The sequence below is a fragment of the Lithobates pipiens genome, unplaced genomic scaffold (genome assembly GCF_037356315.1).
Source record: "Lithobates pipiens isolate NorthernLeopardFrog02 unplaced genomic scaffold, aLitPip1_a1.2 Scaffold_27, whole genome shotgun sequence".
In the NCBI taxonomy this organism is placed as follows: domain Eukaryota; kingdom Metazoa; phylum Chordata; class Amphibia; order Anura; family Ranidae; genus Lithobates; species Lithobates pipiens.
In genome coordinates, this window is record NW_027507788.1 from 204,309 (window position 1) to 230,163 (window position 25,855).

The 25,855-nt window shown below is 51.1% G+C and overlaps 1 protein-coding gene across 6 annotated transcripts in view; it reads right to left on the reverse strand.

The window, feature by feature from the left end:
* Positions 1-25,855, reverse strand: part of LRRC4B (leucine rich repeat containing 4B) — a 271,289-nt gene that overhangs the window by 116,013 nt on the left and 129,421 nt on the right. For 2 of the 6 annotated variants that reach the window (XM_077456261.1, XM_077456255.1), the window contains exon 1: positions 746-1,745. The exons of 2 other annotated variants lie outside the window; for them this stretch is intronic. The gene's annotated coding sequence lies outside the window, so the exon portion shown is untranslated. Of the gene's footprint in view, positions 1-640; positions 1,746-25,855 lie in introns of those variants that run through there. 2 more of the 6 variants (XM_077456262.1, XM_077456256.1) reach the window with 2 other exon arrangements.

Sequence of the window (25,855 nt, forward strand, 5' to 3'; positions counted from 1 at the left end):
AAGGGGGGAGATGTTTGCTGTGCTGTTCTGGATGGGATGAGCATGCTGTGGAGATGAGTGAGGTGGTAAAGTGTGGACTCTTCTACTTGTGGCTCAGCTGTAGGTTACGCAAAGGATTCGTTCACAGCCTTTGATCTGGAAGGATTCCTGGGCTAGAAGCTCTGCAGGGGTGGGCCCAAATTCTCACGTGTTCATTGGCTAGATGAATACTCTGCTGTCTCATTAGACATCTATTGGGCAGCTGTGGTCTATGGGTAGGATGCCTATCCAGCTGGAAGGATGTCCCATAATTCGGCTCAGAGAATGGTTATTGTCACTGACGCCATTTGTCAGCATCGTGCTTAATGCAGCAGTAAAGAAGAATGGAGGAATTGTCCTGAGCACTGGACTTGTGAGAACCCAAGACAAGGGGGCCAATGATACAACCCACAGAGGGGGATGGGGCCCCTGACACCATGGCATCAAATAGGGCCCACTATACACCGGCATCAAATAGGTTAATAGACAATAGGCCTATGGTGATGAAGAGGTTAATACAGGAAGGGGCCAGGAATGAAAGCAATAGGCCTGCGGGAGCCCCCGGCAGTGAACAGGTTAATGATAATGGAATTTTTGGGGTGCCACCCTTCATGTTACATACGTGTCCCAAAGGTCACAACCTCCGCCTCTCTGCAGAACACAAGTTGTCCCTATCGCCTCCTTGTCTCTTCTCTCCACTGGAACTATTTCTATGGTTACCACTCACCCGTCTCCGGCTCTCGCCTCCTCCCTCCTGCATCTCTGAGGGGATTTAATCACGACTCCCCCCTTTTCTCCTCCATGGAAAAGAAGAGAGCTTTCTCTATAGAACGCACTTCTGCCCGCTAATTTGTGGCTTGTCTTTAATTCCAGACAACAAGCAGGAGGCAAATTGCAGCAAATCTGCCATCAGCAGCACCTGCAGGGCCCGCGGCGGCACCCAGCTGCAGATCTCCTGCTTTGCTGCACAGAGGTGAAGAGACGCAGGGCGAAAAGGTGTGCCATGGATTTCTCCGCCGAAAGGGGAAGAAAATGTCCGTTCTCTTGCTGCCCTGCAAGCTGCAGGCGATTCTCCCCCTCCCTCCCCACTGTGTGGATCTGTCTTTCCAGCAGCCCACCCCCCCAGCAGCTCTGTTTTCCGAGTGAAATAATTTCTCCTTTGTGATGTAATTATGGTTTCTAGTCACACAGCAGTGCAGGGAACCTCTCGCAGCCTTCCTTCCCCTCCATCCTTCCCTCTGCCACTGTCCTCTTGTTGTTTTTCTCTCTGTGCAGCTGCACTAGGATTCCATCTTGTTGAAGCAGCACATCAATTTCCCAGCCCACCAAGATGAATAGAAGATGCTTTTCTGTCCTCGCTACTGACCATGGAACCTTCTGCGTGCCGGCGGCTTCTCCGCTCCTGATGGGGGGCTCTATAGCTGTCTATTTATCCGCAGGATGCTCAGATAGCTTCCAGAAAAAGGCCCTGGGGACCCAAGAAATCCATCCTTCAGATTTTTCAAGGATTGGGTCCGTTCCCTTTTCTTCTTCTCACAGCTCTTCTTCCGTTGCTTTCTGTCCACTTCATTGAACAAATAAAATCCAATTATCTAATTAGCAGTCTCCTATGGCCACCGTTGTGATTGGTTGTGGCGTTGTGAAGATGAGGTGCAGGACTGAGCTGCAAGAGAAAGGATTGAGCTCCCTCTCCGTGAACAGAGCTCCTCTCCTCCTACCAGAGAGGCGGGGGCTACAGAGGATGGAAAGAAAGCCACAAGACTACAGCAAATCCACAAATTGTGGTATGAAGTCACAAGAAGGGCCCCTGAGAGACACGACCAATGAGATAATGGTCTCCATCACTTCAACCATCTCACACCCCCACTTGTGTCCTCTGAATTCAGAAATAAGTGCAAACACCATCATCGTCACCATCATCACCGTTATCAACCATCATCATCCATCATCACCATCATCATTATCACCACCACCATTATTATCACCATCATCACTATTATCATCTATTATCCATCATCACCATCATCATCCATTATCATGACCATCAGCACCACCATCATCATCACCATTATTATCCATCATCATCATCACCATCCATTTTCACCATCATCATCCATTATCACCATCATCATCCATTATCACGACCATCATCACCATCATCACCACCACCATCATCATCACCATCATCGTCCATTATCACGACCATCATCATCCATCATCACCATCATCACCACCACCATCATCATCACCATTATCATCCATCATCATCCATTATTCCGACCATCATCATCCATCATCACCATCATCATTATCACCACCTTTATCATCACCATCACCACCACCATTATTATCACCATCATCACTATTATCATCTATTATCCCCATCATCATCCATCATCCCCATCATCATCCATCATCATCCATCATCATCCATTATCATGACCATCCCCACCACCATCATCATCACCATTATCACGACCATCATCATCCATAATCACCATCATCATTATCACCACCTTTATCATCACCACCACCATTATTATCACCATCATCACTATTATCATCTATTATCCCCATCATCATCCATCATCACCATCATCATCATTATCACCACCTTTATCATCACCACCACCATTATTATCACCATCATCACTATTATCATCTATTATCCCCATCACCATCCATCATCACTGTCATCATCCATTATCACGACCATCAGCACCAACATCATCATCACCATTATTATCCATCATCATCATCACCATCCATTATCACCATCAAAATCCATTATCACGACCATCATCATCCATCATTACCATCATCATTATCACCACCATCATCCCCACCATCATCATTATCACCACCATCATCAACACCATTATCATCAATCATCACATTCACCATCCATCATCATCCATTATCACCACCATCCCTCATCACCATGACCATCATCTCTACCATCATCATTATCATCTGTGGTAGTCTTACAAGTGGCAGCCAACCCTAAACTTTAGGGATTGGGAAGATCACCATTTTCATTTGGTTCCTCTGACCTCTGGCCCAGGATCGCAATTTATAGAAGATGTGATCACAGCATTGGCTTCTGGCCAGATTCAACCTCTAGAAATAAAGGAGCCTGCATTATATTTCAGAACCCTGAGGTCCCATATATGATAGAAAATATTGATAAAATAAGGGAAAATTCCTAATGCTGCCCACAGCAGTCACATAGGCCACATCTATCAGTCCACAGCCCACTCAGAACTTCATTTCTTCCCCACATGTGCACATTCAGTGTGTCATATACATGGTGTGCCCTGAACACTTGCCATGCTCCTGGTCACCCTTAACAACAACTTTCCTCTGGTTGGAGACACTTCTTGTGAAAGGCCTGACATTTCTTCTGTGGTTGCAGGGTAGGGTCCTCTTCCCTTGTCCACCACCTGCCCCAACCGACCAGGTTTGTTCCACTGAGTTCCTATATCCCAGTCTAGCAGTCAGCCTAATGGGGGCGCTATCTCGCTTTGCATTAGACATGTGCAGAATGGAAAAACTTGTTTTGTTTCGGATTTGATATGTTTCTAATTTCATTTAATTTAGTTTAGTTTATTTTAATTATTATTATTATTTTTTAACAAATTCTAAATATTCAGAACTATTCAAATTCTGTGTGAAGAATAGCTGGTTGTTAAGGAACGTGTCGGTAAGCCAGCCACCACATCCGTAACAACCAATGAAGCCGGCCATGATTGGGAGCCTGGCCGCCACGTCCTAAACAAAAGAATGCCGGCAATGAAAAATTCAGAAAAAACAGTGTGGGGCCCCCCAATCCATACCAGGCATTTATCTGAAACATGCAAGCGTCCCCCCTCCTGAGCCATACCAGGCCACATGCCCTCAAAATTGGGGGTGCTTTGAGGTGGGCGGGATCTGAGGGGCCTTTTGTTAAAGTGGGCTTACAGATTTCAATAAGCCCCCTGCCCGCAGACCTCCACAACCACCAGCCAGGGTTGTGGGCAAGAGGCCCTTGTCCCCATCAACATGGGGACAAGGTGGCTTGGAGTGGGGAGACAGAGCCCCCCCTGCCCCAAAGCACCCCCCCATGTTGAGGGCTTGGGGCCTGGTATGGTTCAAGAGGTGGGCACTCACTCGTCCCCCCTTTGTCTGACCTGTAGGGCTGCATGCTTGTATAAGGGGCTGGTATGGATTGGTATGGTATGGATGCTGTTTTATTCCTTAATTTTCTATTTACTCTCAGTGGGGAAGCCCGCTGACAGCTGATGAGTCTTCCCGGCATGCTGCTTAACAACCAGCTATTCTTCACACAGAATTCAAATTGGTTGATCATTTTTCGTCTGATCTGAATTCGAATCATCCGAAACTTTGGAATGTCTACTTTACATCACCAACGGGAGCAGGAATCCACTTCAGTCTCTTGATGCAGCCACAGGCTCAGACAACTTCATTGAGGAAGTCCATAGTATCTGTGTGCAGATCCCAGAAGAAGGGCAGAAATCCTTCCAAAAGGGGCAATAAATAAACCCCTGGCAGAGGTCAGTACGGGGGAAGGGAAACTGAATCCAGAACATCAGACCAGGTCACAGCAAAGGAATTGAGGGAAATTTCCATGAGGAAACCTTCGACCTTACCCTGTGATATGGAGTCAATTCCAGTGCAAGGCCCAATGGGGAGAGAGATATCACAGCTCCAGGGAGGGGAACCAATCACTTCTTCACAGTGAGCCCAGGAATTACCATCCAAACCATGGACAGACCACGAGAAAAACGTCACCAATACACAAAATCACATCACTAATAACACTACAACTGCTTTTATCATATGAAATGAAAACTACACAATATATACACAAGATATATACAATATTATCAAAAGTATTGGGACACCTGCCTTTACACACACATGAACTTTAATGACCTCCCAGTCTTAGTCTGTAGGGTTCAATATAGAGTTGGCACGCCCTTTGCCCTTTTTCCAGAAGAGCATCTGTGAGGTCAGGCACTGATGTTGGATGAGAAGGCCTGGCTAGCAGTCTCCGCTCATTCATCCCAAAGGTGTTCTATTGGGTTGAGGTCAGGAGTCTGTGCAGGCCAGTCAAGTTCTTCCACCCCAAACTCGCTCATCCATTGCTCATACATTCCCATAGACATACTCCTAAACCTTGTGGACAGTCTTCCCAGAAGAGTTGAAGCTGTTATAGCTGCAAAGGGTGGGTCAACTCAATATTGGACCCTCCGGATTAAAACTGAAATGCCATTAAAGTTCAAGTGCGTGTAAAGACAGGCGTCCCAATTTTTTTGATAATTTTTGATAATATATGATCTCAGACAGGCAGTATAAATACTGTATATTATAGAGATGTATCCGCTGGGACAGGAGCGGGCTGGACGTGTTGGTGGTGAGAAGTTACATAACCACACAATGCGACTTGAGTGCTATTCCCCGATGACTGGTCACACAGACACCATCTACCCGGCAGCATCCATGGTAAATAATATATATGGGGAATTAATATTTATAATATATCAGTCAGTTTAATACTTTACATTACAATTTCTGGAATGTAAAATACAAATAAGCAAGTCGGGGGATGAAATCACTCCAGCCAGCCATTAAGTCGCTCCAAAGATGAAATTCTTGGTATGAACTGGATAGAGATTTGGTTTCTAGGCAAGAAGATCCTTCTGTTCCAATGAGCATAGTAGACCCCTTGGGTGCAACCTTTTCACTTCCCATCTCCTAGTTATTTGAAGATGTATCAGCTAAGAGAAGTGTCATCGGCCTTGTCCTCTGTAATCACAAAATCACTATCTTTATTTTATGAGACTTATAAAAAGCTCTTGTTCAGAAATTCTTCTCTCTCTTCAATCCATCAGTTTGTTCTCCAGCAGTAACTGGACTTACCTGATACCTTTTCCTATTACTAGAACCGAATCAAAGCACATTGTGTATAATTAGCAAGTTACAAACAGGGCAGAGCTCCAGAAAATGCCCTCAGTCTGGGGTAGGGGTAAAAAAACCTTCATCCATGTTAGTTCCTGAAATCCAAGTTGCCATCAATCCAAAACCCCAAACTCAATGTGCCATGACTAGTGTAGTCTGAATGTTCCCCTTATACTATTCCTTATCTATTAGAAACGAGACCACACCATAGGTTGGAGTAAACTGGCCACAACAGCCTTTATTAAACATAACTCAAAATTACTCCCATAACTTGTAAATATGAAAATATATAAATATATAAATATATATAAATATATAAATATAAATATAAATAACTTTATTAACATTAAACCACATTTTAATTAACATTAACTGCCCATTCTGGTGATCTCTGACGGTGACCACACTTAAACCAATACCCAATCACTGCGGTACACCTGACCAACTTCCCAAAGGCCTCCACCTGTGACCGGTCGGAGACAACTTCCGCCAGTGAACATAACCGTATTCCCTCCAACGTTCAGGAATACCCAGAGGGGCCGATCGTTAGATGAGCCCCCCACACCCTCAGATCCCTTCTGAGTACCTGTCTACCGTCAGAAACCACCAGAAAACACACCGCCAACACGAAAAACTTTCAGCTGCCGTGACAACCGATGAAACCTGAAAAAGAAGAAAAAGACCAGCAACAAAACACCACAAAACAAACACATAACAATAGGGCGGGAGGGTGGGAAAAACTGCCTCCTCTGTGTCACACTGGGCTCCGAATGATTCCTTACAGCCACACCTCTCCCTTTTATGTGACCCCTCCCCTACACTGAACTTGTTTCCTGCAAACCTTTTCCTGAACTCCACCCATAAAGCTTAACCCTCTGTGTCCCTCATCCACACTGTCATGTCCAGCACTCCTTATATCATTGCATTCTTAATCCGTGCTTCTCTTGACTAGTGTAGTCTGAATGTTCCCCTTATACTATTCCTTATCTATTAGAAACGAGACCACACCATAGGTTGGAGTAAACTGGCCACAACAGCCTTTATTAAACATAACTCAAAATTACTCCCATAACTTGTAAATATGAAAATATATAAATATATAAATATATATAAATATATAAATATAAATATAAATAACTTTATTAACATTAAACCACATTTTAATTAACATTAACTGCCCATTCTGGTGATCTCTGACGGTGACCACACTTAAACCAATACCCAATCACTGCGGTACACCTGACCAACTTCCCAAAGGCCTCCACCTGTGACCGGTCGGAGACAACTTCCGCCAGTGAACATAACCGTATTCCCTCCAACGTTCAGGAATACCCAGAGGGGCCGATCGTTAGATGAGCCCCCCACACCCTCAGATCCCTTCTGAGTACCTGTCTACCGTCAGAAACCACCAGAAAACACACCGCCACAGCCCGAAAGGGTGACCCCCTCAACCTTGAGGGCCGCCCCACACCCGAAGAGCTTTCTGTATGCCCTCCTGTAAGCCAAAGGACCAGAGGTCAATCCCCACATCCGATAGATGAACGCCATCCCGCCTAAGATAAAGCCCTACATTCACCTCCAATTCCCTGTGTCTTACCACAATGCCCCCGTTCTGCACTACAAACCGCCCAACAACCTTATTAACCCTAATCCTAGTTTTCTCGAGGCTGGCTAAAGACCTGGCCCCACGCCACACCGTTCTGGCCACAATGTCCGACCACACCAAAATGGTGCCCGGGAACAGGACTCGCATGCGCAACACATCAGCCTTGATATCCGCCAAAATGTCCTTCACTTTCCGAACTCCCAGGTCATTGCCCCCCGCATGAACAACCAGCACCTCCGGGGGCCTATCCCTCAAAGCGAAGCGCTCCACCTCCCTCATGACACGCTCCCACCTCATGCCCGGGAAACCCAACCACATCACCCTCGCTACCTCCCTGGGGATACCCAATTGCCTGCCTGCTGGTAGAGAATCACCTCTCCTGGCCCCCCAGCAGACGTACGAATGCCCCAGGATCCAAACGAGGCGTTGAGAACCTCCATCTGGAATGAAAACAAGAGAAATAACACAACAACCAAAGGAATGTTACAGCACAGTCCTCCCCCCCATACATCCCACAGCAAACAACCCCCAGCCGCACCCTCCTTACCCCAGTAGCAACTGCGGCCGGACATAGGACCGGAACCTCCGGGACTCCCATCTACCAATCCGGCGCACCACCGCCTCCTCCAGCCCACATCGAGCCGCTTCCGTGGCCGCCCCAATCCGAAAAGAGTGGGACGCGTAGTCCCGCTCATCCAAACCCACCGCCCTCAGGCATTGCCGAAAGACCGACACAAATTGAAAACGGGATAGAAAAGAACCCCCCTCGTGCACCAAAAAGGGGCCCGCCCCCACAGGCCGTACCGCCCGGAAAGCCCGTACCGCCGCCACCGGGCACACTACCGAGCCCGGCAGGGCGAGCAGCGTAATCGCCACTCCCCTGCCCCGTTGATCAGTCTTAGACCTACGCAACCGTATACTCACCCGATCCGCAACCACCTGCACATCCTGATCCAACAGACCCCCAGCCACCCGTTTTGAGCGACACACCAACTCCCCAATCCTAAAAGCCCCATAAAACGCCAACGAAAACGCTGCCGTAAACAGAACGGTCTCGTAAGCAGACGAGCAAACGTCCACCAGCCGAGAACAAATTGCCACCAAATTGTCAAATGACACCGGCCGGCGCGCATCCCTACCCTTCCAATCCCTCCTGTACCCTTTTAACGTTTGCCTCACCCAAAAATCCTTCGTCCCGTCCGGCTCCCCCCACAGTTTGAACAAAAAGGCCAACCCCGCCAGCTTCCGCTCAATAGACGCGGGAGACAGGCCCGTCTCAATGTTCCGGGCCACCCAGTACAATACCACCCAGCGCCGGTCGGAGCCCCGACCAGCCACTCCAACCTCCCGCAGGAACGCCCACCATTCCGCCCACACTCTAGAATAAGCGGACCATGTAGCCTCACTCAACGACCTTTTTAACCAACCTGCGGCGATTCCAAGGGAAGTTCCCACATCCACCCGGGGCATGGCGCCCCCGACTCCTCCGCTCCCGGCGCCAGCTGCCGGAACTTGTCCCACTGAAAACGAGAGAGCGAGTCAGCCAAAGAATTCTCCACCCCAGGTATGTGCACAGCATAAACGTAAACATTGAGCCGCAAACAGCGAAAGACCAGGTGTCGCAGCAGCCGGATGACCGGGGGGGAGGAAGCAGTCATCCGATTGAGGACCTGGACCACCCCCATGTTATCGCAATTGATGCGCAACTTCAAATTACGAAACTCCGCCCCCCACAGCTCCAATGCCACCACTATCGGGAACAATTCTAGCAAAACCAAATTGCCCAACAACCCCGCAACCTCCCATGAGCGTGGCCAAGGTTCCGCACTCCACCGACCCCGGAAAAATGCCCCATAACCCGCTGAGCCAGCCGCGTCAGTAACCAACTCCACATCGAAGTTGCTCACTGGCCCCGACATCCACATAGCCCGCCCATTATATGACTCCAAAAATTCATGCCAAGCCCGCAGGTCCTCCCGGTGTTCCCTTCGCAAACGCACAAAGTGGGTAGGGGCGGTTACCCCGGCAGTGGCCCCCGACAGCCGTCGGCAGAACACACGGCCCATAGGGATGATCCGGCAAGCGAAATTCAGCTTGCCCAACAGGGACTGCAGGGCCCGAAGCTGAACCTTCGGCCGGCCCTGCATGCCTGCCAACTCCGCCTGCAGATCCCGTAATTTATTCTCTGGCAAGCGACACTCCATTGCCATAGAATCAATCACGATTCCCAAAAAACTCAATTCCGTCACCGGGCCTTCCGTCTTATCCCCTGCCAACGGCACCCCGAACCTGCCCGCAATGTGCTGCAACGTGGACAGAAGAATCGCACACACATTGGAGGCAGGCGGGCCCACGCACAGAAAGTCATCCAAATAGTGGATGACCGACTCCAGGCCCGAAACATCTCTCACCACCCATTCCAAAAATGAACTAAAAGCTTCAAAATAGGCGCATGAAATGGAACAACCCATGGGCAGGCACAAGTCCACATAAAACTTGCCCCGCCAATGGCATCCCAACAGCCGGAAGCTGTCCGGGTGGACCGGCAGAAGGCGAAACGCCGATTCCACATCCGCCTTGGCCATGAGAGCCCCACGACCATACCGCCTGACCCACCGTACCGCCGCGTCAAAAGAAGTGTAGGAAACCGTACACGCCTCCGGGTCAATGAAATCATTGACCGACCCCCCTTTCGGAAAAGACAGGTGATGAATCAAGCGAAACTTCCCCGGCTCCTTCTTAGGAACTACACCCAACGGGGAGACCACCAGGTCCCCCCACGGCTGCACTTCGAAAGGACCACCCATCCGGCCCAGCGCCACCTCTTTACCCAATTTGTCATCCACAACCCCCGGGTGATCTAAAGCCGATCGCAAATTCCTGGCCAACGGCGGCACCCCTCCCAAAGAACAGGGAATCCTAAAACCGTCCCGAAAACCCAGAATTAACCCACGCGCCGCCGCACCATACGGATACCTATTTAGGAAAGGAAGCATCCTTCCCAGGTTCACCGGCGTCATCCCTTTTGTGACCGGCGGCACTGGCACGCTGACCTTTTTTGAAACAGCGAGACAGGGGGTGGGTGCCGCCGCACCCGGAGCACTCATGCTTGAAGCGGCACGCGCCTCCGAATTTACAAGCCCCTTCATTAAAGGGCCAGCACACCCCCCACTTCTTTCCGGCCGGCAGTCCCGAGGAAGACGCACTCCCGGCCCCCCCCTGAAGAAACGGAGTGGGGGCCCGCGGAGCAGACATAAGCCTCATCCAGAGGCTTATGTCCTTGTGATCCCACCGCAGGTCAGCCCGCACTGCCTTACGCTGACGAAACTGCTCATCATAGCGCAGCCAAGCCAGCCCTCCATACACTCGGTGAGCCTCCCCAATCGCGTCCAGGTAACAAAATAACGCCGAGCAATGCTCGGGGTTCTTTTCCCCTATCACGCTAGCCAATATAGCGAACGCCTGAAGCCAATTTGCAAATGTGCGCGGGATCAGCCGATACCTACGTTTTTCCTCGTCGTCCTTCTTGGAACTGTCCGGCTTAACCCTGTCCAAATTAAATTTCTCGAGGGGGAGCAAGGAGAAAATCTCCACATACTCGCCCTTGCCGATCTTGTCCCGCACCTCCTGCTTCAAATGCGCCCCCAATGGGCCTTCGAAACAAACATAGACTTCGCACCGGGCAGCATCCGCGATCCTAACCAGGTCAGACCGCGCCCCCGGGTCCGCGGGCACCGGGGGGACCCCCGAGCCCACAGCCCCCGCATCCGTGCTCCCCGACACCGCGGCAGGCGGTGCATCCCGCGCAGGAATGACCTCCGCCCCCCCGGCCCCCCCCACAGTACCCAGCCAGGGGGCCACCTGAGGCGACCCGGAGCCCCCAGCAAACTTACCAACCAGGGCCTGCAGCCCCCCCAACAGCTCCTGCAACTGACCTGACGGCCCCCCCGGGGCCACAGGCCCCGCCCCCTGCGCTGAACCTGCCGCAACCCCCCCCAATACGTCCCGGGATCCCGTGGGCACCGCACCCCCCTGCGCCACCCCCATCAGATCCCGCAAGGCATCCGCCAGCAATGTAGACTCCCGCAACTTACCCGGGCCCCCAGGGGCCTCGGCGACCGGTACCGGTCCGGGTGTAGAAAAGGACCCCTCCTCCTCCTGGGACAGCTCGCTCTCCGAACCGACCTCTCCAACGCGCACCGGGGACGCGGCAATCCCCCTGTGCTCCGCGCGGTCCATCCGGTCCCTGCGATCCGGGACTGCAGGCAATGTCCTCCTCCCCCCGCCGCCCCCGGCATGCCGGCGTCTAAAACCAGCCCTGCCAGGCACCTTGGCAGCCTTCTGCGACCCACCCTCCCCCCCCTCCGGCATGCGACCCCCCCGGAGCGCCCCCCTCCCCCCCACCGCGCGGATGCTGGCCCCAGACCCAGCCTGCCGCAGATCCCCCGCCACGTGCACCCCCCCCCCTTGGCCTGCCGACCCAGAGCCATCCACACTCCCCCCCACCTCCACCGGGCCCCGTGCGGTCCCGGCGCCATTTCCATGCGGCCGTGAAGCCCCGCCCCCCTCCGTTCGGCGGCGTAACGACCGCCCGGACCGGGGGGAGCCGATAACCTGCCGTTTTGCCGGGGGGACCGATCGGTCCACCCCCGGGCTCCGGGAGTCACGAGGCGGCCGAGGAGTAGGCCCAGGAGAAAAACGCGCCGGAGGCCGAGACCTCCGCGCGCGCAGTGGAACCTCACCTGTCCCGCCGCCGTCCACATCGCCGTCCGTCAGGTCACCCACACGTTCCCGCAGCCAGTCCACACCGTGCACCTCCGCCGCCCGTCGCAGCCGCGCGAAGAGTCCCTCGAGGTCCGCCATAGCAGAGGAGCAGCGAAAAAACTGCCTCCTCTGTGTCACACTGGGCTCCGAATGATTCCTTACAGCCACACCTCTCCCTTTTATGTGACCCCTCCCCTACACTGAACTTGTTTCCTGCAAACCTTTTCCTGAACTCCACCCATAAAGCTTAACCCTCTGTGTCCCTCATCCACACTGTCATGTCCAGCACTCCTTATATCATTGCATTCTTAATCCGTGCTTCTCTGGGTCACTAATCTGGGACTCCAGCCCTTATGGGCCAATGTCTCCAATCTGAAGCCACAAACTGAGTACCTGATCTGAATTCTCATCTGAAATCCCAACCCAATATACAGTGCCTTAAAAAAGTATTCACACCCCTTGAAATTCCCCACATCTTGTCATGTTACAACCAAAAATGTAAATGTATTTTATGTGATAGACCAATAGAAAGTGCCACATAATTGTGAAGTGGAAGGAAAATGATAAATTATACAAATAAATATGTGAAAAGTGTGGGGGAGGGGCATTTGTATTCAGCCCCCTCTTTACTCTGATGACCCTAACTAAAATGTAGTGGAACCAATTGCCTTCAAAAGTCACCTAATTAGTAAATAGAGTCCACCTGTGTGTAATATAATCTCAGTATAAATACAGCTGTTCTGTGAAGACCTCAGAGGTTTGTTAGAGAACCTTACTGAACAAACAGCATCATGAAGGCCAAGGAACACACCAGACAGGTCAGGGATGAAGTTGTGGAGAAGTATAAAGCAGGGTTGGGTTATAAAAAAAATCTCCCAAGCTTTGAAGATCTCACGGAGCTCTGTTCAATCCATCATCAGAAAATGGAAAGAGTATGGCACAACTGCAAACCTACCAAGACATGGCCGCCCTTAAACTGACCGGCCGGGCAAGGAGAACATTCATCAGAGAAGAGCCAAGAGGTCCATGGTAACTCTGGAGGAGCTGCAGAGATCCACAGCTCAGGGGGGAGAATCTGTCCACAGGACAACTATTAGTCGTCTCTCCACAAATCTGCCCTTTATGGAAGAGTGACAAGAAGAAAGACATTGGAGAAAGAAAGTCATAAGAAGTCCTGTTTGTAGTTTGTGAGAAGCCATGTGGGGGAGGGGGCAGCAAACATGTGGAAGAAGGTAATCTGGTCAGAGGAGACCAAAATTCAACTTTATGGCCTAAAAACAAAACGCTATGTGTGGGGGAAACTAACACTGCCCATCCCCTGAACACACCATCCCCACCGTGAGACATGGCGGTGGCAGCATCATGTGGTGGGGATGGTTTTCTTCAGCAGGGACAGGGAAGCTGGTCAGAGTTGATGAGAAGATGGATGGAGACAAATACAGGACAATCTTAGAAGAAAACCTGTTAGAGTCTACAAAAGACTTGAGACCGGGGCGGAGGTTCCCCTTCCAGCAGGACAACGACCCGAAACATCCAGCCAGAGCTACAATGGAATGGTTTACATCAAAGCATATTCATGTGTTAGAATGGCCCAGTCACAGTCCAGACCTAAATCCCATTGAGAATCTGTGGCAAGACTTGAAAATTGCTGATCACAGACGCTCTCCATCCAATCTGACAGAGCTTGAGATATTCTACAAAGAAGAAGAATGGGCAGAAATGTCCTCTCTAGATGTGCAAAGCTGGTAGAGACACCCCCAAAACGACTTGTAGAGAAAGGGGGTTCTACAAAGTATTGACTCCGGGGGGCGCCATACAAATGCCCCCCCCCCCCCCCCCCACAAACACACACACACTTTTCACATATTTATTTGTAAAATTTTAAGAAAAATAATTTATAATTTTACTTCCACTTTCAATGGAAATCTCCAGCCTAGTGTACAGCTGTCACTGATCCATAATGCAACCCCAAATATACTTGTGTCCCCAACCCTACTAACATTGGCACTAATGTTAGAAATGAAAAATTTCAATCTAACATGCCAGTTCTAACAATACGAGACATCAACCCTTATATATCATTGTCATCAATTTTAAACCTTAATGCACTAATGTCCAAAACTCCAAACGAATGTGCAAGTGCCATTAATCCGAGACTTCAACCCTTTAATATCAGTGTCATCAGCCCATAAATCTAAAGTGTCACCGATCCAACAAACCTGCTCCAATGCACCAGTGAGGTCCATCCAAGACTCAACTCCTATGAATGAGTGCCAGAATCCTAAACTCTCCTGTACCAGAATCACCATATGCCAACGCTACCAATCCAAACCTCATCGTGTCAGTGTACCCCATTCTGAAGAAATCAATTCCTTAGATTTGAAATCCCAGTCCCGGGGTATCAGGGTCACCAATAAAAAAAAACGAAACTTATAAATAGTAATTGATCCATGATTTCATCATCGACAAGCAAACTTGGTCCAGGAAGAAGGGGGCAGTTGTGTTTTCTTCTATCATTAATCAAATTTTAGCATTAAATAAAAACACGCTCTTCTTTTTTCTGCGCCGTTATTGTGTTTAATAGGAAGTTCACCCAAATATTCCTAAAACAAAGGCTGCAATGGAGAGGAATTGCTGTGAAATAATGCAGACAAAGACATGTAAATTGGGTTTGGTGGAATCGCCGAGGTGACCTTGTAAAAAGTGACACTGCCCATCCTTCTACCTCTTTAATTACAACTTTGCCAGCTGAACAGGTCTTATTGATCCCGTGTCTCCTTGGGAAACATTCTGAACATCTGAAATAAGTCCATGCCCCTCCGTCTTCCACAAATGAATCATCACATGTAACCAGTGCCAATACAGATGCCCTACAATACCCACCACACATCTTCCAATGCCATGCCATTATCACCCGTCATTTTATTATCCTTCACCCTGAAGATACAGTTCTCTGATTTTCAGGATATATCAGGAGAGGGTTATTATTATTCATATCAGAGAAAAATGCTGATTAAGGTAACAATAAACAGTATAGAAGATCGAGCACCTTACATGGCATGAGTATTGAGATTATAGGAAGATAGAAGAGTGGGCAGCTGGCACATCTGGTTCACCTCCCTCTCCCCTGGCACACCTGGTTCACCTCCCTCTCCCCTGGCACACCTGGTTCACCTCCTTCTCCCCTGACACATCTGGTTCACCTCCCTCTCCCCTGGCACACCTGGATTACCTCCCTGCCCCCTGGCACACCTGGTCCACCTCCCTCTCCCCTGACACATCTGGTTCACCTCCCTCTCCCCTGACACATCTAGTTCACCTCCGTCTCCCCTGACACATCTGGTTTACCTCCCTCTCCCCTGGCACACCTGGATCACCTCCCTGCCCCCTGGCACACCTGGCCCACCTCCCTCTCCCATGACATATCTGGTTCACCTCCCTCTCCCCTGGCACACCTGGATCACCTCCCTGCCCCCTGGCACACCTGGTTCACCTCCCTCTCCCCTGACACACCTGGATCACCTCCCTCTCCCCTGACACACCTGGTTCACCTCCCTCTCCCCTGATACATCTGGTTCACCTTCCTCTCCCCTGGCACACCTGGTCCACCTCCCTCTCCCATAACACATCTGGTTCACCTCCCTCTCCCCTGGCACACCTGGATCACCTCCCTGCCCCCTGACACACCTGGTTCACCTCCCTCTCCCCTGACACACCTGGATCACCTCCCTCTCCCCTGACACACCTGGATCACCTCCCTCTCCCCTGACACACCTGGTTCACCTCCCTCTCCCCTGACACACCTGGTTCACCATCCCCTCCCCTGACACACCTGGATCACCTCCCTGCCCCCTGGCACACCTGGTTCACCTCCCTCTCCCCTGGCACATCTGGTTCACCTCCCTCTCCCCTGACACACCTGGATCACCTCCCTCTCCCCTGACACACCTGGTTCACCTCCCCCTCCCCTGACACACCTGGATCACCTCCCTGCCCCCTGGCACACCTGGTTCACCTTCCTCTCCCTTGGCACACCTGGTTCACCGCCCTCTCCCCTGACACACCTGGATCACCTCCCTACCCCCTGGCACACGTGGTTCACCTCCCTCTCCCCTGACACACCTGGTTCACCTCCCTCACCCCTGACACACCCGGATCATCGCCCTCTCCGCTGACACACCTGGTTCACCTCTCTCTCCCTTGACACACCTGGATCACCTCCCTCTCCCCTGACACACCTGGATCACCTCCCTCTCCCCTGACACACCTGGATCACCTCCCTCTCCCCTGGCACACCTGGTTCCCCTCCCTCTCCCCTGACACGCCTAGTTCACCTCCCTCTCCCCTGACACACCTGGATCACCTCCCTGCCCCCTGGCACACCTGGTTCACTTCCCTCTCCCCTGATACACCTGGATCACCTCCCTCTTCCCTGGCACACCTGGTTCACCTCCCTCTCCCCTGACACGCCTAGTTCACCTCCCTCTCCCCTGACACACCTGGATCACCTCCCTGCCCCCTGGCACACCGGGTTCACCTCCCTCTCCCCTGACACACCTGGTTCACCTCCCTCTCCCCTGACACACCTGGATCACCTCCCTCTCCCCTGACACACCTGGATCACCTCCCTGCCCACTGACACACCTGGTTCACCTCCCTCTCCCCTGACACACCTGGATCACCTCCCTCTCCCCTGACACACCTGGATCACCTCCCTGCCCCCTGGCACACCTGGTTCACCTCCCTCTCCCCTGGCACACCTGGTTCACCTCCCTCTCTCCTGACACACCTGGTTCACCTCCTTCTCCCCGGACACACCTGGATCACCTCCCTCTCCCCTTACACACCTGAATCACCTCCCTGCCCCCTTGCACACCTGGTTCACCTCCCTCTCCCCTGGCACACCTGGTTCACCTCACTCTCCCCTGGCACACCTGGTTCACCTCCCTCTCCCCTGGCACACCTGGTTCAACCCCCTGCCCCCTGGCACACCTGGTTCACCTCCCTCTCCCCTGATACACCTGGTTCACCACCCTCTCCCCTGGCACGCCTGGTTCACCTCCCTCTCCCCTGGCATACCTGGTTCACCTCCCTCTCCCCTGACACACCTGGATCACCTCCCTGCTCTCTGGTACACCTGGTTCACCTCCCTCTCCCCTGACACACCTGGATCACCTCCCTCTCCCCTGGCACACCTGGTTCACCTCCCTGCCCACTGGCACACCTGGTTCACCTCCTTCTCCCCTGACACACCTGGTTCACCTCCCTCTCCCCTGGCACACCTGGTTCACCTCCCTCTCCCCTGGCACACCTGGTTCAACCCCCTGCCCCCTGGCACACCTGGTTCACCTCCCTCTCCCCTGATACACCTGGTTCACCACCCTCTCCCCTGGCACGCCTGGTTCACCTCCCTCTCCCCTGGCATACCTGGTTCACCTCCCTCTCCCCTGACACACCTGGATCACCTCCCTGCTCTCTGGTACACCTGGTTCACCTCCCTCTCCCCTGACACACCTGGATCACCTCCCTCTCCCCTGGCACACCTGGTTCACCTCCCTCTCCCCTGACACACCTGGATCACCTCCCTCTCCCCTGACACACCTGGTTTACCTCCCTCTCCCCTGACACACCTGGTTCACCTCCCTCTCCCCTGACACACCTGGATCACCTCCCTCTCCCCTGACACACCTGGTTCACCTCTCTCTCCCTTGACACACCTGGATCACCTCCCTCTCCCCTGACACACCTGGATCACCTCCCTCTCCCCTGACACACCTGGATCACCGCCCTCTACCCTGACACACCTGGTTCACCTCTCTCTCCCTTAACACACCTGGATCACCTCCCTCTCCCCTGACACACCTGGATCACCTCCTTCTCCCTTGACACACCTGGATCACCTCCCTCTCCTCTGACACATCTGGATCACCTCCCTCTCCCCTGGCACACCTGGATCACCTCCCTGTCCCCTGGCACACCTGGTTCTCCTCCCTCTCCCCTGATACACCTGGATCACCTCCCTCTCCCCTGGCACACCTGGTTCACCTCCCTCTCCCCTGACACGCCTAGTTCACCTCCCTCTCCCCTGACACACCTGGATCACCTCCCTGCCCCCTGGCACACCTGGTTCACCTCCCTCTCCCCTGACACACCTGGTTCACCTCCCTCTCCCCTGACACACCTGGATCACCTCCCTCTCCCCTGACACACCTGGATCACCTCCCTGCCCACTGACACACCTGGTTCACCTCCCTCTCCCCTGACACACCTCGATCACCTCCCTCTCCCCTGACACACCTGGATCACCTCCCTGCCCCCTGGCACACCTGGTTCACCTCCCTCTCCCCTGGCACACCTGGTTCACCTCCCTCTCTCCTGACACACCTGGTTCACCTCCTTCTCCCCGGACACACCTGGATCACCTCCCTCTCCCCTTACACACCTGAATCACCTCCCTGCCCCCTTGCACACCTGGTTCACCTCCCTCTCCCCTGGCACACCTGGTTCACCTCACTCTCCCCTGGCACACCTGGTTCACCTCCCTCTCCCCTGATACACCTGGATCACCTCCCTGCCCACTGGCATACCTGGTTCACCTCCCTCTCCCCTGACACACCTGGATCACCTCCCTCTCCCCTGGCACACCTGGTTCAACCCCCTGCCCCCTGGCACACCTGGTTCACCTCCCTCACCCCTGGTACACCTGGTTCACCTCCCTCTCCCCTGATACATCTGGTTCACCACCCTCTCCCCTGGCACGCCTGGTTCACCTCCCTCTTCCCTGGCATACCTGGTTCACCTCCCTCTCCCCTGACACACCTGGATCACCTCCCTGCCCACTGGCACACCTGGTTCACCTCCTTCTCCCCTGACACACCTGGTTCACCTCCCTCTCCCCGGGCACACCTGGTTCACCTCCCTCTCCCCTGATACACCTGGTTCACCACCCTCTCCCCTGGCACACCTGGTTCACCTCCCTGCCCCCTGGCACACCTGGTTCACCTCCCTCATCCCTGGCACACCTGGTTCACCTCCCTCTCCCCTGATACACCTGGTTCACCACCCTCTCCCCTGGCACGCCTGGTTTACCTCCCTCTCCCCTGGCATACCTGGTTCACCTCCCTCTCCCCTGACACACCTGGATCACCTCCCTGCCCACTTGCACACCTGGTTCACCTCCTTCTCCCCTGACACACCTGGTTCACCTCCCTCTCCCCTGGCACACCTGGTTTACCTCCATCTCCACTGATACACCTGATTCACCACCCTCTCCCCTGGCACGCCTGGTTCACCTCCCTCTTCCCTGGCACACCTGGTTCACCTCCCTCTCCTCTGACACACCTGGATCACCTATCTCTCTCCTGACACATCTGGTTCCCCTCCCTCTCCCCTGGCACAACTGGATCACCTACCTCTCCCCTGCCACACCTGGTTCGCCGCCCTCTCCCCTGGCACACCTGGATCACCTCCCTCTCCTCTGATAAATCTGGACCACCTACCTCTCCCCTGACACACCTGGTTCACCTCCCTCTCCCCTGACACACCTGTTTCACCTCCCTCTTGCCTGGCACACCTGGTTCACTTTCCTGGCCCCTGGCAATCCTGGATTACCTACCTCTCCCATGACCCGCCTGCTTCACCTCCCTGCCCTGGCACACCTGATTTACCTCCCTGCCCCCTGGCACACCTGGTCCACCTCCCTGCCCCCTGGCACACCTGGTCTACCTCCCTCTTCCCTGACACACCTGGTTCACCTCCCTCTCCCATGGCACACCTGGTTCACCTCTCTCTTCCCTGACAGACCTGATTCACCTCCCTCTCCCCTGGCACACCTGGTTCACCTACCTCTCCCCTGACACACCTGGTTCACTTCCCTGCCCTGGCACACCTGGTTCACCTTTCTGCCCCCTGGCACATCTGGTTCACCTCCCTCTCCCCTGACACAGCTGGTTCACCTCCCTGCCCCCTGGCACACCTGGATCACCTCCCTCTCCCCTGGCAAACCTGAATCTTCCACCTCTCCCCTGACACACCTGGTTCACCTCCCTGCCCCTGGCACACCTGGTTCACCTCCCTGCCCCCTGGCACATCTGGTTCACCTCCCTCTCCCCTGGCACACCTGGTTCACCTCCCTGCCCCCTGGCATACCTGGTTCACTTCCCTCTCCCCTGACACACCTGGTTCACCTCCCTCTCCCCTGGAAGCCTGATTCCCCTCCCTCTCCCCTGGCACGTTTGGTTCCCCTCCCTCTGCCCTGACACACCTGGTTCACCCCTCTTCCCTGGCATGCTTGGTTCACCTCCCTCTCCCCGGCCTGCCTGGTTCACCCCCCCCCCCCTCCCCTGGCACACTTGTTTCTTTACCCTCTCCCCTGGCACACGTGGCAGGCCTGGTTCACCTCCCTCTCACCTGGCATGCCTTGTTTACCTGGTGAGGACAGGATAGGCTGTGCTGATAATTTAGTATTCCTTCTACCAGCTCTGTACTTCAAAGTATATCATGGAGTTACAGAAGGTTCGCATTGAGTCAGACACCTAAGGAAGGAATAGAATACAGGAAACACCAGATATCATTCCTCCCAACTTTTCATCAGTGCCCATCAGTGAAGCAGAAGATAGCTACAAAATGTTGTAAAAGAAACTAAGAATTATTTTTCTTTTCATAATTTCTGTCTTTTTTTTATTTGTTTAGCAAAAAACAACCCCCCCTCCCCCCAGTGGTGATTAAATAGCACCAAAAGAAAGCTCCATTTGTGGGAAAAAACGATAGAAATGTTATATGGGTACCATTGGCCTGGGCAGGAAATGGGGAGGGGGGGTTCCTGGTATTAAAGGGATTAACCACTATTATTCCTTTATATTGGCTTTTGGGATTTACAAATGGGATGAGAGTTTCATCATTGGGAGATAAATAATAAATTTTCTATACAACAATATAAATTAGACCAACATGAGGGAAGGGTTTGCTGTGGATTTGGGGGACCCTCGGAAGGGTCGGCTGTGGATTTCAGGGACCCTCGGATAGACCTGCTGTGGATTTGGGGGACCCTCGGAAGGGTCGGCTGTGGATTTCAGGGACCCTCGGTCTGGGTGATGTAAAGCTGGAAATGAAGTGTCACTTGTTTGCTTTGTAAATGTCACTTTTGCTGTGGCAGAAAAAGAGAAGAAGAAGGGGGCGCCTCTGGGTGTAGATTTTTAAAAGGCAATTTATTCACAGGTAAAACAAATAGATGATGCACTCACATTTTCCAAGGCATAAAAAGGCATGTAGAATACAAGGGGGGCGGTTTTTTCATCTGATTCGTCCGTCACATGGGATCCGGTCCGCGGGTGTCATGTTGTCCTCTCCTGGCGTTACCACGAGTTTGTTGTTAAAAAATGCCGGCTTGGTGGATGCAGAGGATGTGTTTCCAAAGCGAGGCTTGGTTAGCGGTGACACGCGGGTCGCGGGGTTGTGACGTCACGGCGGGCATTTTTTAACAACAAACTCATGGTAACGCCAGGAGAGGACAACATGACACCCGCGGACCGGATCCCATGTGACGGACGAATCAGATGAAAAAACCGCCCCCCTTGTATTCTACATGCCTTTTTATGCCTTGGAAAATGTGAGTGCATCATCTGTTTGTTTTACCTGTGAATAAATTGCCTTTTAAAAATCTACACCCAGAGGCGCCCCCTTCTTCTTCTCTTTTTCTGCAACAGTCTAGGAGCCTGGTTTCAGCTCCCTGTGGTGGCAGCCCTGCATTCCAAAGACCCACTCAAAGAACGAAAGACATTTTCACGGGACTTGAGAACTAAAAGTTCTCATTCATATCATCGTCCAATATAACTTTATACAGACAGCCCTCTGGAGTATATTATTTTCTGATCTTTTGCGCCTCTACTTGTCGTGTCACTTTTGCTGTGGTACATCCTCAAGGGCTGGGCAGGAAAGGGGGGGCCTAACCCCTCCCCCAGCAAAGTACCCCGTCCCTAAGGTGAGGCTTCCCCACAACCAGGGCCAGTGGTTGTGGGATCTGTGGGTAAGGGGCTTATCAGAATCTGCTTAACCCTTTAACAATAGTGGAACCCCCAGATACCGGCCCGTTTGGGTTTCTTTATTTCTAGGTTACAACTTCCTTTTGTAAATGAGTAAGGATACTATGGACCCCATGCTCATTCATGGGGAAGGGGGGGTGGTATATGGGTGCCCCCATATTGTCAAAGGGGGCTTCCAGATTATGATAAGCATCCCACCCGCTGACCGCCACATTCATTGGGCATGGGTGTCAGAAAAGGGTCCTTGTCCTCATCTCTAATCCTCATCATCAAAATCCAAAGATGCTGGTAGGACACTAAATTACAGAATTATTCCAGATTAGCCTCATGAATGTTGTAAACCTGTCCAGGATTGATAGACCATTGTTGGCCAGCAGCAGCAAAGTCAGTTATCTTCCTAAAGAGATGATGTGTCAAATGTCAATGGAACACCCAATGTACCACCCAGAACTGAAGAGACGGGCGCTGAGGATCTCCATGGAAGTGCTTAGGGTAAAGTCATATGACTAGATGTTCAGGTCTTCAGGGATTTACCTTTTTGGGAACTGCAGAGAGCGGGACTGAGGATCACCATGAATCTGATCACGGTAAAGTCATATGACTAGATCTTCCTGTCTTCAGGAATTCACCTTCTTAGGGATCTGCAGAGACGAGGATTGAGGATCGCCATGGATGTGATTATGGTAAAATCATATGACTAGATCTTCAGGGATTCACCTTCTTTGGGAACTGCAGGGACAGGGACTGAGGATCGCCATGGATGTGATTATGGTAAAATCATATGACTAGCTCTTCATGTCTTTGTGGATTTGCCGTCTTTGAGAATTACAGAGACGGGGACTGAGGATCGTCATAGATGTGACTAGGGTAAAGTCATATGACTATTTCTTGTGGAAAAAAAAGTCATATGACTAAATCTTCATGTCTTTGGGATTTGTCTTCTTTGGAATGTGCAGGGACGGGGACTGAGCATCACCATGGATGTAATTAAGGTAAAGTTATATGACTAGATCTTCACGTCTTCAGGGATTTGCCTTTTAGGGATCTGCAGAGACAGGGACTGAGGATCGCCATGGATGTAATTAGGGTAAAGTTATATGACTAGATCTTCACGTCTTCAGGGATTTGCCTTTTAGGGATCTGCAGAGACGGGGACTGAGGATCGCCATGGATGTACCGTAATTAGGGTAAAGTTATATGACTAGATCTTCACGTCTTCAGGGATTTGCCTTTTAGGGATCTGCAGAGACGGGGACTGAGGATCGCCATGGATGTGATAACGGTAAAGTCATATGACTAGATCTTCATGTCTTTGGGGATTTTCCTTCTTTGGGAACTGCAGCGGAAGTTTAAATTGGAAGCTGGGAAATCACTGAAAGGTTTGCAGCAATTCTGAGGTCTTCTAATAAATAAATATTTACTTCTCATGTCTAGGTGGCTATTACTATCATTACCTTTCCTGGGACTTCGCTAAAATAAAAAAAATAAAAGCTCCAACATAAAGAGCTGCAGAGATTTCATTGAAAATGTAATTTAGGTTCTTCATTTATTATTCATATTAATTTGATGGAATTTATAGCATTAGTGACTTGCTTTCATTTAGCTCAGTGCCCTGAAAGCAGTACAGCTGTCAACTGCTCAGTGTGGGCAATATATTACATGGAGGGGGTCAGTTCCCTGGACTCAGTATGAACAATACATTATGTGTGTGTGTGTGGGGGGGGGGGGGGGGGGGCAGTTATCTGGACTTAATATGAAAAATACATTATATGAGGGGTGGGGGTTGAGTTCCCTGGACTCAGTATGAACAACACATTACATGGAGGGTCAGTTCCCTGGACTCAATGCTTAAAGTCCTTGACTGTGTTTAAACTGTGTGATAGTGGTATATATGCCTTCAACGATGGTCCCTAAAAATTATGTGATAATGGTGGATATGCCTTTCATGATAGTCTCGACAAATGATGTGATAATGGTGGATATGCCTTCCACGATGGTCCCTAAAAATGATGTGATAATGGTGGATATGCCTTCCACGATGGTCTCTACAAATGATGTGATAATGGTGGATATGCCTTCCACGATGGTCCCTAAAAATGATGTGATAATGGTGGATATGCCTTCCACGATGGTCCCTAAAAATGATGTGATAATGGTGGATATGCCTTCCACGATGGTCCCTAAAAATGATGTGATAATGGTGGACATGCCTTTCATGATGGGCTCTACAAATGATGTGATAATGGTGGATATGCCTTTCATGATGGGCTCTACAAATGATGTGATAATGGTGGATATGCCTTTCATGATGGGCTCTACAAATGATGTGATAATGGTGGACATGCCTTTCATGATGGGCTCTACAAATGATGTGATAATGGTGGATATGCCTTTCATGATGGTCTCTACAAATGATGTGAAAATGGTGAACATGTCTTCCACGATGGTCTCTACAAATAATGTAATAACGGGGGATATGCCTTCCACAATGGTCTCCACAAATGATGTAATAATGGTGGATATGCCTTCCATGTTGGTCTCTACAAAAGATGTGAAAATGGTGAATATGCCTTCAACAATGGTCTCTACAAATGATGTGATGATCATTGAAATGATTTTCAAGGGTCAGCATGCTCTGCAGTGCAGTATGGTGTAAGAAAGATGATGAAAGTTGGGATTTAGGGTTCAAATATTGGAGTGTCTGTAGTGTATTCCTCAAAGTTTGGAAAATATCCATCTATATTCCAGATCTCCCTTCATTTAGTGTCACTTCTCAGATGTAACTCTACAATATATCAGATGACGTGGGGCTCCCTCCCAATAAAGAATGGCGAACGCTCATAGTATCAGGGATTCTTCTCCTTATTGGGTAGAGTGGAGGGCAACACTTTGTTACATGACGAGGAACACAATTCCAACAAGAATAAAAAACAGAAACACCGTAGTCTGTATGAGAATTCAAATGTTGAAGACTTCTTCACTAAATTCTCATTGCGGTATTTACTCAGATGGTAAATGGAGTTACTCTCCTGTAGCAGACAGCGGGTCTCCAGTACGAAGGTCACATTATGTAGTTTACAAATATTTTCAGGCCCAAAAATCAGTTTTATAAACCAATGACTAAAAATTAAATGAAAAATTATGTTTATTTGGAGCTTTTTTGGACTCAGCACAATACGATCCAGAACACAAAAAGAACTTCTGTAAAACAACGAATTTACAAATAAATGTAGCAGGTGCTGCTCAGCCCATCAGCTGCCGATGCCACAGGACACAGACCTGGACTCAGTAGTTTTCTCCCCCTCCCTCTCCTCCCTGAGTCTTCGTCCGTGAGCCTGAGTAGGTGAGGTCATTCTTATTTGGCCAGAAATGGGCCAATCAGGAAAGAGCAGGAGCCGGGCATGATGTGATATGTAGTTCCAGCCAACAGCGGCCAGAGTGGGATATACAGGAGGCAAGAATATAG